The following is a 12,206-nucleotide window of genomic DNA, read 5'->3' on the forward strand; positions in this document are numbered from 1 at the left end:
ATTTTCACCAAATTGATCTATAGATTTCATGCAATACAAATCAAAATCCAAGCAGGGTTTTGTAGCTGAATGAGATAAGCTCATTCTTAAACAGTATATGGTAGGACAAAAGTACTAGAATAGCTCGAAGAATTTTGTAAATGAAAATAAGTTGGAAGACTCACCCTACTAAATTTCATGACTTACTATAAAGCTACAATAATCCAGAGAATGTGGTATTGGTGGAGAAATACAGAGGTCAATGGAACAGAATAGATAGTCCAGAAATACACCCATATTAATATGGCCATCTAATCTTTGACAGAGGTGCCAAAGCAGTTCAACTGAGAAAGAATAATCTTTTATCAACAAATGGTATTGAGACAAGAAGTCATCTATATGCATATGAAAGAAAAATTAATCTCAATCTAAACTACAGTTTATACAAAGGTTAACTTCAAATGAATCACAGATCTAAATATAAAATACAAATCCATGAAACGTTTTAGAACAGAATGTAATAGTAAATCTTTACGACTTGGGGTTAGGCAAAGAGTTCTTAAAACTCTTAGATTAATATCAAAAGCAGGATACATTTAAAAAATTGATAAATCAGACCTTATCAAACTTAAAAACTTTCCCTCTAAAAAAAAATTGTTAATTAAACTGAAAAGCCAAGTCTCCAAGGATTTAAATATGACATTTCTCCAAATAAGATATACAAAGGAAACAAGATAGACAAAAAAAAAAAAAAAAAAAAAACACATGAAAAGATGCTCAACATCATTAGTGAAATTCAAATAAAATACACAGTGAGACGGCACTTCACGCACATTAGGATGGGTATAATCAAAAGATTAATAAAGGTGTTGGCAAAAATGTGGAGAAACTGAAACTCTCATAGGCCCTTTTGACGAACAATCTGGCAGTTCAGCATAAAGTAAACATAGAACTACAATGTGACCCAGTAATCCTGTCCCAAGGAATACATCCAAGAGATATGGAAAGATGTATCCACACAAAAACTTGTTTATCACTATTCATAGCATCTTAATCACAATAACTCTAAATTGGAAAGAATTCAAATGCCTTAAATAAGCAAACTAAGTACTAAAAGGATACATGCAACAACTTGGATGAATCTCAAATACGTGTGCTATCTGAAAATAATCAAGACCTAAAGGTTATACATTGTACAATTTCATTTATACAGCATTCTCAAAAAGATAAAACTATAGTAATGAAGAACATATTAGTGGTTGCCAGGGGTTATGAGTGGCAGGAGGTGTGATAATAAATAAAGGGGTAGCATGAGGGAGTTTGCTGAAGTAATGGAACTGTCCATAATCCTGATGGCAGAGGTGGTTACAAGGATCTAAACATGTGTTAAAATTCATAGAACTGTACACTAAACAAACAAAAAGGTTAATTTTTCTGTGTAATGACTTAAACAATAAAACTTGTTCAAAGTATAACAGATGAAATTCTATTAATGCCAGCAGCTTCCTATCAGAAGTAACAAAAAATAATAAACATGGCCAAATTGGAGTGTTTAGGCCAAAACAGAATTTTTTTCCCAGGGCTTTCTGATTACTTTAAAAAAAAAAAGGTAGGCATCGAGTGTGCCACAGTTTATGTTATGGTTTCCCTAGAAGCAGACCCTGAGGTAAGAATTTTAGTACAAGTAGTTTGTTGGGGAGATAAGCCCAAGAAATTGGGATAGGGGAGGAGAAAAGAGAAGGCATGTGTGCTGTACATTAAAATGAATGGACTATAGTTGTGGGCAACTGGAGCCCAACCATGCTGAGGAATTCTGAGACAGTGTAAGATACGCATTAGAGTTATCCTACTCAAGGGGCAAAGGAGCTAGAGGGATTTCCCTCAATTTCTGAAAATCATCAATTGAAGACTGTTCCTGGGAAGCAAGAATAACCCAAAACTTCTGGTGAGCTAATGGACAAGGGCAGAGAAAACTCCAGCAGACAAAGAATTCTCTCAAGCTGCTGGCTTGGACAAAGAATTCATCATAGCTGCTGGCAGTCAGTTGTCAGGACAATGTGTGCAGAAATGGAAGGCACTGATGAAAATGGGCAGGGCGCTGAGGAAAAATATACAATGCACTGACTGTGTTTGCTCTAGGTGGATAAAGTCATATGGTTGCATATAAACAGAATTATCTCTGAAATAAAACCCAAGAAACTATCTCTGGAGGGTCAGAACAAAAATGACATCTTAGTTTCGATTCTTTTTGAAATTTTCACCATAAATATTATCTTTTCAAGCCTAACTGTGATTATCCAAGAGAGAGACAATGGCAGCTGGGATTGTGCTCACAGTGCTGAGGATGGGGAATAATTAATGGATTATTTTGAAAGTGTAGTTGATATGATAAATATGGTATGTGAGGAAAAGAGAAGAACCCTGAATGAGATTTAGGTTTTTGGGGTCTGAGCAACTTTAAGTATTGTCAAATAGGATCAATAATAGTACCTTTTTTGTAGGGTTGTTGTGAATACAAAAGTGCTTAGAACAGTGCCTACGATGTATTAAGTACTCAAGAAAGGTGACATTAAGAAAATTAAGTAGCCTTATACATATACTGAGTAATATTTACATGTTTCCTATACTCACGAAATTAAAATATTTCACTTTTAAATTACTAAAATTATTAAATTGCTTATTAAATTGAAATTAAGGAATAGCAATTTCTTTTAACAAAAGACTTGGAAGGAAAATAAGAAAATATCACTTTAAAAATTTAAGAGAACTATCAACTAAAAGCAATATATCATACTTGTTTGGATTCTGATTAAGCAAATCAACTGTGAAAGACAGGGAGTGAATAATACACACACATACATGTACAAATAGGGAAATATGAAGACCGTAGAATATCTGGTGATATTAAGGAATTATTGGTAATTTTTTAATGATAATGACATTGTGTATGTATTTTTTAAAAAAGTCTTATCTTTTAGAAATAAATACTGAAATATTTACAAAAAGTTAAGTTGAATCATATGGAATTACCACTTTATAGGTTAAAAGTGGGTGAATATATACAAGCTCTTATGATCAAATTAATATAATATCTTTGGTCTGTTTCAAAATAACCTAACTGGAGGGTGTGAGGTTGATGAGAAGATAGGGATTATAAGATGAAAAAAGAATGACCGCAGTTAATGATTGCTGTAGTTGGACGATGAGTAAATGGGATTTCATTGTTCCCTATTTTGATGTTTTAATTTTTCTATGTTTTTAATGAAAAAAAAAACTGTGGAACTACCATTTTATATAACTGTGCCTTGCCTAATGTTTATTAGCACTCGATATGAACATAGCAAATATCAAAAAATATATAGATGCTGAAATGATGTTTAAACCAATATTCTTCTTAGAAAGGCCAATCTATAAGAAATGATGGGCTGGAATTCTGGTCAGGATGGCAGGGTAGGTAAATGCTGTGCATGCCTCCACCCAGGACTGCATTTGCAACTAAATTATGAAACAGTCAACCTGGAGAACAATCCGAAGACTAGTGCACAGAGCTCCTATAACTGAGGATAGAAAAAGGAAACCACATGGAGACGGGTAGAAGGGGCGGAGATGTGAAATGGGCTGGTCCCACACCCACGTGTGGTGGTGGAGAATGGTGGTGGGGGATCTCTGCAAGGAGACACTCCCAGAGGAGCAAGGGGACCAGCCCCACATTTGGGATCCCCAGCTCAGCGTTCCAGTGCTGGGAATAGGAGTCCACAAAATCTGGCTATTAAAACCAGTGGGAACTCTGATCAACCAGATGAGACAGAAGGCAGCTTGGAAATCCAGACATCCCCTTAAAGAGCCAAGCACAAATTGGCTCACTTGCTCACAGGCACTCGCTCTGGGCTCTGGTGGAGAGATAGCAGCTCGGGAAGCGCCAGAGACACAGAGGGAAAGAGTGAGTTGTATGGCTTCAGGAAGAGGGCTGAAGGGTGGGGCACCATTGTCCCTTTGTTGAGCCATCCTCCTGTGCAGACAGACTGTATGTAAGCACCATCCTGCCTGTGTTGAACCCTCCCCTACGTGTTGAACCCAAACTGAATCTGCATTGGCCTGGGAAGATCTACTCACTCCACTCTGTGACTCCCTGAAACCTGCCTATCCCAACTCACATATTGCCCAGTAGAGATTTCAGGTGGTTTGGGCAAGGAGATCCATCCCACGCTCTCAGCAGGAGGTTCTTTTTTGGCAGTAATCAACAAGACTCCACCCCTCAGGCGATACTTTTCATGGTGTGCAACCAGCTGGCCCTAGTTGGAATATTTCTTGAACAAATCTCAGGAGTCTGCGGGCCCAAAGTGGGCAGCAGTTGGCCTCAGTGTGAGCTAAGACTTGCGTGTGGCCACAGGTTTAGCATTGGCAACAAACCTAAATCCGCACCAACCTAGGGAACACCACTGGTGAGTCTCTGAGACTCCGCCTCATCCAACTCTGGTATCCCTGAGTTTCATTCAGCTACTGAATCTTATAGGAAGGCCTGGAGATGTTAGACCTCAACACAGTACCACCTGATTAGCCCCATAAGTGGCACACCCAAAAGAGTGGTCTCAACAAACCCGCTTAAGCAAACCCCACTCTGTTGGGGGTCAGCCCCCACACAGCAGCTCATATGTTGTAGGTGTGGCCAATCTTTACAACTAGTCGACTTGAGAGGCAGTCTCACTCACTGATATGCCAACAACAATCAAGGAGCAACTACAACAGGAAGGCACAGAAACTTTGCAGGCCACAAGGGATTCAAAGTGATAGAAAGCAATGACCTATAAGTAAGACTACTCTACCCAGCAAGGCTATCAATTAAAATGGAAGGTGAGATAAAGTGCTTCCCAGAAATAAAAGCACTAAAAGAATTCATCACCACAAAGTCAGTATTTCTAGAAATGTGGAAGGAACTTCTTTAAGATCAATAGGAAGAAAAAATAATATAAATGTGAAAAGTAAAATGGCAATAACTTTGTGCCTATCAATAAACACTTTAAATGTAAATGGATTAAATGCTCCAATCAAAAGACACAAGGTAGCCAAATGAATAAGAAAACAAGTCCCACACATATGCTGTCTACAAGAAACCCACTTCAGATCAAAGACACACACAGATTGAAAATAAAGGGATGAAAAAAGATATTTCACCCAAATGGAAATGAGAAAAAGGCTGGGATAGTAATACTTAGACAAAATCAACTAAAAACAAAGGCTATAATAAGATATAAAGAAGGATATTACATAATGAGAAAGCAATTGACCCAACAAGAGGATACAACCCTAGAAAACATTTATGCACCTAACATAGGAGCACCTGAATGTATAAAGAAATATTGACAGACATAAAGGGAGAGATTGGCAGTAATAGAGTCATAGTAAGGGGCTTTAAAACCCCATTTACACCACAGATATTCCAAACAGAAATCAACAAGAAAACAGCAGCCTGAAAGAAAACACTAGACCAGATGGATTTAATTGGTATTTTTAAATGGGAGTTCCACCCCAAAGCAGCAGAATATACATTCTTCTCAAGCGCACATGGACCATTTTCCAGGACAGACCACATTATGGGCTGCAAAACGCGTTTCAATAAATTTAAGAAGACTGAAATCATATCAAGCATCATCTTCAACCACAAGGTATGAAACCAGAAAGCAATTACAAGAAAATGACTGTCTACAGATATGCTACCCTGAACAAGCCCTATCCTGTCTGATCTCGGAAGCTAAGCATGGTCAGGCCTGGTTAGTACTTGGATGGGAAACTACCTAGGAAGACCAGGTGCTGTAGGTGTTAAAAAAAAAAAACTGAAAATCTGAACCAACCAATTACTACTAATGAAATTGAATCAATAATCAAAAAACTCCCAAAAAACAAAGTCCTGGAACAAACAGCTTCACGGGTTAATTTTACCAAGCATTCAAAGAATTAACACCAATTCTTCTCAAAATATTTCAAAAATTTCAAGAGGAGGGAAGGCTCCTAAGCTCATTTACAAGGCCACCAGTACTCAGATTCCAAAACCAGACAAAAACATTAGAAAAAGAGAAAATTATAGGCTGATATCACTGATGAACGGAGATGCAAAAATCCTCAACAAAATATTAGTACACAGAATTCAGCAATACATTAAAAGATTGTACACCGTGATCAAGGTGGATTTATTCCTGGAATTCAAGGTTAGATCAATATCTGCAAATCAATTAATGTTATACATCACATTAACAAATCAAGTATAAAAATCATATGATACCAATAGACATAGAAAAAGTGTTTGACAAAACCCAGTTTCCATTTATGATAAAAACTGAGAACCTTAAAGATTCTACCAAAAAACTGTTAGAACTGATAAATGAATTCAGTAAAGTAGTACGATACAAAACTAATATTCAAAAATCGACTGCATTTCTACACAACAATAATGAACTATCAGAGAAATTAAGAATACAATCACATTTACAACTGCATAAAAAGAATACCTAGGAATAAATTTAACCCAGGAGGTAAAAGATCTGTGCTCAGAAAATTATGTCATTGAAGAAAGAAACCGAAGAAGATATAAATAAATGGAACATATACCATGTTCATGGATAAGAAGAATTAACATCAGTAAAATGTCCATACTACCCAAAGCAATCTACAGACTCAATGCAATTCCTATCAAAATATCAATGGCATTTTTCACAAAACTGGAACAAATAATCCTAAAATTTACACGGAACCATAAGAGATCTTGAATAGCCATGGCAATCTTGAGAAAGAAGAATAAAGTTGGAGACATCATGCTATCTGATGTCGAACTACACTTCAAGGCTATAGTAATCAAAACAGCATGGTACTTGCATAAAAAAGAAAAATAGAAAAATGGAATACACTAAGGAGGCCAGAAATAAATCTATGTCTATAGGCCAGAAATAAATCTATGTCTATGTGGTCATTTAATCTACAACAAAGGAGGCGAGAATATACAAGGGGGTAAAAGCAGTCTATTCAATAAATGGTATTGGGAAAACTGGACAGATACATGCAAAAAAATTAAACTGAACCACCTTCTTACACCAACCACATACACTTATAAACTCAAAATGGAGTAAAAATTTAAATGTAAGACCCAAAATCATAAATCTCCTAGAAGAAAACATAGGCAGCAAACTCTCTGACATTGTTCTTATGAATACATTTTTTATGATATATCTCCTCTGACAAAGGAAACGAACAAACAAAAACATAAACAAATGAGACTACATCAAACTAAAAAGGTTTTGCACAGCAAAGGCAACCATTGACAAAACAAAAAGCAACCTACTGAATGGGAGAAGATATTTGCCAATGATACATCTGATAAGGGGTTAATATATAAAATTTATAAACAACTCATACAACTCAACACCAAAAAAAACCCCAAACAATCCAATTAAAAATGGGCAAATAACCTGAAAAGGCATTTTTCTAAAAAGATCATACAGATGGCCAAAAGACATATGAAAAGATGCTGAACATCACTAATCATCAAAGAAATACAAATTAAAACCACATGAGATATTACCCCACACCTGTCAGAATAATCTCACCATCAATAAATAAAATTTTAAAAGTGTTGGCGACAATGTGGAGTGCGCTACTCCACATGCACTATTGGTGGAATTGCAAATTCGTGCAGCCATTATAGAAAACAGTCTGGAGGTTCCTCAAAAAAATTAAAACTAGAACTACCTTATGACCCAGCAATTCAACTCCTGGGTATTTATCCAAAGGAAACCAAAACACTAATTCAAAAAGATTTATGCACTCCTATGTTGACTGCAGTACTGTTTACAATAGCCAAGATAAGGAAGCAACCTAAGTTCCCATCAACAGACAACTGGATAAAGAATATGTTGTGTATCTATATAATGGAGTATTACTCAGTCATAAAAAAAAGACACTTACCGTTTGCAACAACATCAATGGACCAAGAGGATATTATGCTAAGTGAAATAAGTCAGACAAAGACATATACTACATGATTTCACTTATATGTGGAATCTAAGGAACAAAAAAAAAATAAACAAAATAAAAAACAGACTCGTAGATACAAAGAACAAATGTAATTGCCAGATGGAAGGGCGGTTGGGAGGCTAGGTGGAAAAGGTGAAGGGATTAAGAAGTACAATTTAGCAGTTACAAAATAGTCACTGGGATGTAAACTACAGCACAGGGAATACAGTCAATAGCTATGTATAGTGCCAGGTGGGTACTAGACTAATGAGGGGGATCACTTCATAAATTATATAAATGTCTAACCACTATGTTGTACACCTGAAGTTAATATAAAATAATATTGAATGTTAACTCTAATTAAAACATAAAATTGTTTGAAATTACAAAAAAGAAATCATGGGCTAACAAAAACACAGCTAATTGTATAATCGACAACCTACAGAGGGACTAAAAACAAAACTAACAAAGTAGACTAGTAAAGAAAAACAAAATGAAAAAAATAAAAATTAGAAACAAAATGTTCTTCTAATAAAACTCACTTGTTACTATAATTGAATCTTCATTCTGCAGATTTTAGTACCCCTTAAAGTTTATGATGGCTACATATTCTTCACACAATCCCTTTCACTCACTTTTAGTCAGTATTTCATGATTTCATTTAGGCTGATTAAAAACATTTGCTCAAAATTCCATTACCTATCTCTGTTTACTAGATATAGATGTAGGTACAGACTAGGTAAAGGATATAGGAAAATTTAAATATGTCCATTAAGCTCTCTGGAGTCTTTGTTTAATTACTATATCATACACATAATCTTAAACCCATCTAAAAGAAATTCTTTAAAAAATAGATTTCTTGCTTATAAGCAGTCAAATGTTTATACACATAATACATATTAAATACAATTTGCTAAATATATCCAGTGTTAATAAGGATAGACTCATTCTATCTTGGATATATAAGAAAGATTTTATTAAGATATAACAATTCAAAAGTTATAGAACAAATATATTTCCTGAATCTTTAATAAGTACAGCTGTCAAACAATGAAATTAACTATCTCCTAGAAAATAAGAAAGTACCCTTTATATATTAAGCCAAAATTTAGATGGCAATTTATCAGATACTCTAAAAAACAGAATAATAAAGAAGCCTGACTTGATAATCTCATGGCCTTTGACACCAGACAGTAAAGAACTGATTCCTGATACTGGCCTTAACTTAGGTTATGATTTTGGTGAAGTTACCTAACTTCTCTAAATCTCAGTTTTTCTTAAGTATAAAATACATCTGATTTTGCTGATAAGATTAAATAAAATGATGCATGTAAATTGTTTAACATAGTACCTGGGACACAGTAAATAATTAATAAACACTATTATGAAACCTTTAGACTGTCATGCAGCTGGTATTCAGATATACTATAAATCAATATCACCATCATTGCTACTGCTATTGCTATTATCACATAAGGGAATAGTAAATGGCTGATGAATGAAACAGAGACAATCTCTCACCTGAGACACAAGGGGTGGGAAAGCAGAGGGAATAGAAGGCCATTGATGGAGGATAACATCCAGGTCCTATGTTTCAGTATTTTTATAAGCAATAGGTACATTGATGGTGATGCTGAAGCTGATGATAATTAATTCAATTAGTTTACTGAACAACTAGCATGTGTTAAACACTAAAAATAGAGTAACAAAGATAAGATTCTTACCCTGTGGGGATTTACTTTCAAGTATTTCTGTTGATTCCAATAATGTGTTGTTATTACTTAAACATAAACTAGTTCAAGAAAACACCTGAACCTGAAATGAGTGTACAGTAGCTGTCTCTTCTATGAACCTAGCAAGGGTGCTAGAAATGGCTACATCCCTTAGATGGCTGGTACAATACAGTTTGCAAAGAAACACGTCAAATTACAGTGGTACCTGATGTAGAAACCACCAAATATTAAGTAGGTAAACCTCACAAAACACCTGTGATGAAATCCTTTGGCAGTCAAGGATAAAATGAAAGTATGTTTCCAAGTATCATTTAATCTGATATTTCAATGGCAAAAAAATGTCCCAAATTTTACTGTAAATGATTACTATTTGGAACACTGCACAAAACTATCATTCTTCAAAACACAAGACAGAATAAAACTCTGACTTGGAAATAAATCAAAATATTCCTCTAAGGAAACTAGTAAGATCGAAGCAGTTAAAAATTTGTTAGTTTTAGCTTCATAAGTGTTATAAAAATATGTTTGGTATGAAATGCTATCACTGCTTTTGATAAGACCTGTCTAAACAAGATGAGCATTATTTACCCAAACAGAAAAACAATGTTTTAGCCTGATATGGGCAGTTGGCTAGCTTTAAATTCTATCCTCTAACATCCACCTGAAATATTTATTACTTATTTACTTAATGCAGCCTTTCCGAGAACGGCACTTGCAGAATATCTAATGGCTGCTAAATATTAGTTAGAAGCAACAACCAGAGATGGTTATCTGTTTAAGTTGTTTATCTTTGTCCCTTGAAAAAAAAAAATTACACCAAATAGGACAAAATGTTCTACTGCAAAAGCCCAGTCTAAATGTATCTGGATAATAGCAAAGTGAGTGTTTCCTTGGAAATTCAGAGGTGACAATCTCTGACAAGCAGCCTGGAGGGGAAAAAAAAATCTTTTCAATAATTACATTATCAAAAATAAAGCATATAAAGAGAAAGCTCTTCCCTTGAAAAAAAATCTAAATCACTCATTTACAGAAGAAAGACTGACTGCCATACCATAAGAGTTTGCCTAGACCCAAGCATCAGGATCAATAAGAATGAAGATTTCACAGCAAGGTTTTGACCTACGGGGGGACTGGGGTGGGGGGGAGAGGGGGTGCAGGGGCGAGGAGAGAAGAATAACTAAATGGCCTCCAACCGGATTAGATGATGAGAAAATATCTGGAATATAAAATAAAATAATAGCACATCTCATGTTTATGTAACACCTTGGCATTTTTAAAGCACCAGGGCTTTAGATAAAAGCTCAGCTTACTCAGTGAAGTTTCTGCTCATTTCCTGAAGCTAAATTGTTCCTTTTATGGGAGGTCTTCTTAATTAGTTGTTTAATAACTGTATTTGAGCATTTATCATAGGCGACCTTATATTACAACTGATTATAAAATAACCTGTATATGATATTATAAATAACCATAGGGCTGTGCTTTATTCAATTATTTCCCTAGAATCTAGCAATAGGTCTCCAAATAGATGCTAAGTAAAACTTTGAATTTGACTCTATTATCTTCTATAATGTCACAACTATCCCATGACAAAATGAAAGCAGATATTATACCTGTTTTATAAAGGAGGAAATACAGAAAGGTTAAATAATGGGTCCAGGTTCACCCAGGTAGGCTCCAGGACTTCAGATTTCCAGGCTAATTAGTCCCTTTGCATGATGGTGTTTAGAAGACCCAGGGAGCAGAAATTCATGGAGAATTAACTCAAAGAATTTAGACTTATAAACTAACCAATAACAAGTTAGCAACACTCTATAAAGAAACCACTTAGTACTATTTATTGCAGAGGACCAGTGAAAGAATAACATTTGATTTAAAATCCTGAGTTTTCCTTTCTGGTCCACTGAGAATCAGGAGGATTTAAGTCAGGTATATTTATTCTGAAACCTACTAACCTAGGAATGTGTGACTTCAAATCAGGATGACCTAATTGGAAACCTTTGATCACTCACTGTATAACAAAAACAAGGACAGAACATATAAAATATATGAAAGATAACAAAAGAGACAGCCAGGTTCAAAAACAAGATAAACATCTCCAATGGCCAGTAATAAAACAGAAATGTTTAAAAAAAAAAAAAAAAGTAAACTTGGCTAAAAGCTCAGGCCTGTTGATTACAGATCTAAAACAAGAGTGAGAGTATAGTACCATACGAGCGAGCCCTTGCCTCCAAACAATAAGCTGGTTCAAGAAAGGAGGCTAGAAAAACACACAAACAACACAGCAGTATATTTCAACCTTCTCCTAAGCCTTTAAAAAAAAGTGCCTGCTCAAAGGGTGGGAAGGGAGAAGATGCTGAAATAACCTATTAATCTACTACCAGAAACTAAACCAAAGCACTAAATGTTTCTGTCATCTCTCCAGCATAACTTGTGATAGAATCATTGAAATTCTGGAATAAGCCTTGGTTCTAGATTGCGGATGGAGGCTTAAAG

General features: G+C 35.2%; 1 protein-coding gene and 1 pseudogene across 5 annotated transcripts in view; one reads left to right on the top strand and one right to left on the bottom strand.

Moving 5' to 3' along the window:
• Positions 1-12,206, bottom strand: part of SBF2 (SET binding factor 2) — a 364,550-nt gene that overhangs the window by 223,463 nt on the left and 128,881 nt on the right. The window lies entirely within an intron of this gene.
• LOC118603073 lies at positions 5,678-5,796 on the top strand (annotated as a pseudogene).

The sequence above is a fragment of the Rousettus aegyptiacus genome, unplaced genomic scaffold (assembly GCF_014176215.1).
Source record: "Rousettus aegyptiacus isolate mRouAeg1 unplaced genomic scaffold, mRouAeg1.p scaffold_m13_p_5, whole genome shotgun sequence".
NCBI lineage: Eukaryota > Metazoa > Chordata > Mammalia > Chiroptera > Pteropodidae > Rousettus > Rousettus aegyptiacus.